Genomic DNA, 2500 nt, shown 5'->3' with positions numbered 1-2500 from the left:
CCGGCCCGCCCGACAGGACGGACGGACGCCACACCGACCGACCGCCCGCCCGCCCGCGGAGGACGGTGCCCGCGAAGCGGGAGAGGGCGGAGGGAAGAGGGCTACGCGCGAGGCGCCGAACCGCGGTCGACCGCCCGGTCCCCCTCCCTCCCTCCCTCTCAACCGACCCCACCCGCCCACGGACGCCCAAACACGGGGTTCGGGCGGGCGGGCGGGCGGGCGGCCGGCCGGAAGGAAGAAGGGAGGCGGACGGGACGGGACGGGAGCACGAGCCGGCGACGTGGCACGGGACGGGCGGGCGGCGGCGAGAGGGGAAGGCGCGCGCGACGCCGGGCCCAGGCCGGAGGCATCGTCGTGCCGGGGAGGAGGGGAGAGGGGGCGGCGGCGGCGGCGGCGGCGGCCGTCGGTCGGGAGGCGGGCGGGTCGGGAGGAACCCGGCGGCCGCCCCGCGGCGACCGTCGGGGCCCCTTCCCCCACCACGCGACGCCAACCGCCCCGGCGCGAGCCGCCCCGCTCCGCTCCGCTCCCACCCGTCCTCCGCACGGCCACGAGACGTCCCCGACGGGCGACGGACGCCCGGCGGCGCCCCCCCACCCCGACGAACGCCACCCCGAGGGCCCAGGGGCACGAAGCGCGGCCGCGGCCGCAGCCCGGGGGAAAGCGCGCAGCGGCGAGCGACGCCGCGGCGTCCCGCGGGTCGCCGCCGGGGCACGCATCCCCGGGGCGCGGCCGCGCGCGCGCCTCGGCCACGGCGAGAGCCGCCCGTCCCGACGGGGCGAGGCGGGGGCCGCGGGGGCGCGCGGCAGGGGGGTGGGGGGCGGCGCGGCCCGGAGGCCCAAACCGCCCCCACCCACACCCCGGCACCACCGCGACACACCCGGGGACGCGCCCCAGAGACCGCTTGCGGCGCGAGGGGGGCTCCCGGTGGGACCGCGGCGGCCACGGCCACGGCCACGCGCGAGTCCCCCCCCCATCGTTTTTCTCCCTTCCCTTTCGCGGGCGGCACCTCCCGGGCCTCGACGCCGCCTGCCGCCGCCTGCCGACCGCCCGCCGCCGCCCGCACCCTCCCGGGCGCGGGGGCGGGGTCGGCCGCAGGAGGGACAGACGGCGCGAGGGCAGAGGCACCGTGTCTGCACTTAGGGGGACGGAGGGCACCGCGGCCCTGCGAGGAAACCCCCAGCCGCGCGACCCCCCCCACGGGCACACACCCGGGGGGGGCGCGATTGATCGTCAAGCGACGCTCAGACAGGCGTAGCCCCGGGAGGAACCCGGGGCCGCAAGTGCGTTCGAAGTGTCGATGATCAATGTGTCCTGCAATTCACATTAATTCTCGCAGCTAGCTGCGTTCTTCATCGACGCACGAGCCGAGTGATCCACCGCTAAGAGTCGTACGAGAATTTTGTTCTGCCTTTGGTTCTGTGGCACGGCACGTCTCCCGCCCACCACACCCCGGGAGGGTGAGGTGGGGGGTCGCCTCGGGCCGGCCGAGTCAGAGAGAAATCAGACCGGAGGGTCGGGAAGGTTTCACAACGGGGCGCAGCCGGCACCGACACGGCGCGTGCCGGCTCGGACACCCCACAGGCGCCCGGGGGTTCCCGCCTCCCGCAGGGACGCGGGGGTCGCACCAACCACGCGGCCACCGACCGTCCCGACGGGCCGCCGGGCGGGCGAGGCCCCACCCGACGGCCGCGGCGGCGGCGGCGGCAGCGAGCGACGTGGTGCGGCGCCTCGGCCCAGGGGAGGCGGAGTCTGGGGGACGACGAGGGACGGACCTCCCGAGTCCCCACGGGCCCGACCGCCCCGACCCCAAGGCGGACGGGCGACTCCCCCCTAAGGGTCTTTAAACCTCCGCGCCGGGACGCGCTAGGTACCTGGAGAGGGCGAGGCGGGCGAGGGAGGCGTGGACGGCACGGACCCCCCACCCACCCGGAGCCCCAAACGTCGGCCACCGCCCCGACGCCGACCGCCACACTCCGGCCACGGCCGGCGGTCCTCGCCGCCGCGGGCCCTCGACGCGGGGCCACACCGTGCACCGGCCGGCCACCGCCCCCCGCCCCCACCGCCAACGCCAAAGCCAACGCGTGCCGACGGCAACCTAACCCCATTCCCCACGAGGCCGGGCGGAGAGGGCCCTCCCCCCGCGTCCAGACAGACCGCACGCCCTCCTTCCCACCTCCACCCCCAACCCCCCCAAGGCCCGGCAGGACCCCCAACCCGCACCCGCAGTTCCCGGAGTCCCCTTCTCGCCACGGGGGACGAGGGGGGCCCACGACGGGACGCGGGGCGCAAGCGGGCGGGGCGCCTTGGGCGTGTGGGGCGGGAAGCGGGAGGCGAGAGGCGAGAGGCGAGAGGCGGCCGGACGGGGAAAAGAGGCCCGAAGCTCGCTCGGGTGGGGGGGGGGGAAAGGCGAGAGGCACACGTGGCAAGGCGGGGCGGCGGGATCGGAGGAGCAGAGGGCCGACGACCGACCCGGGGGAACCGGCCCGGGGCGAGCAGCGGG

General features: G+C 77.8%; 1 non-coding gene across 1 annotated transcript; it reads right to left on the bottom strand.

Moving 5' to 3' along the window:
- Positions 1 to 1235: 1235 nt before the first annotated feature.
- Positions 1236 to 1388, bottom strand: LOC140692204 (5.8S ribosomal RNA). Its single transcript, XR_012067775.1, has one exon. It is a non-coding gene; the product is annotated as a 5.8S ribosomal RNA (ribosomal RNA).
- Positions 1389 to 2500: the final 1112 nt, after the last annotated feature.

The sequence above is a fragment of the Vicugna pacos genome, unplaced genomic scaffold (assembly GCF_048564905.1).
Source record: "Vicugna pacos unplaced genomic scaffold, VicPac4 SAC-SAT, whole genome shotgun sequence".
Classification (NCBI taxonomy): Eukaryota; Metazoa; Chordata; class Mammalia; order Artiodactyla; family Camelidae; genus Vicugna; species Vicugna pacos.
Note: the sequence above shows the minus strand (reverse complement) of the source record. Positions and strands in the feature narration are given on the sequence as shown.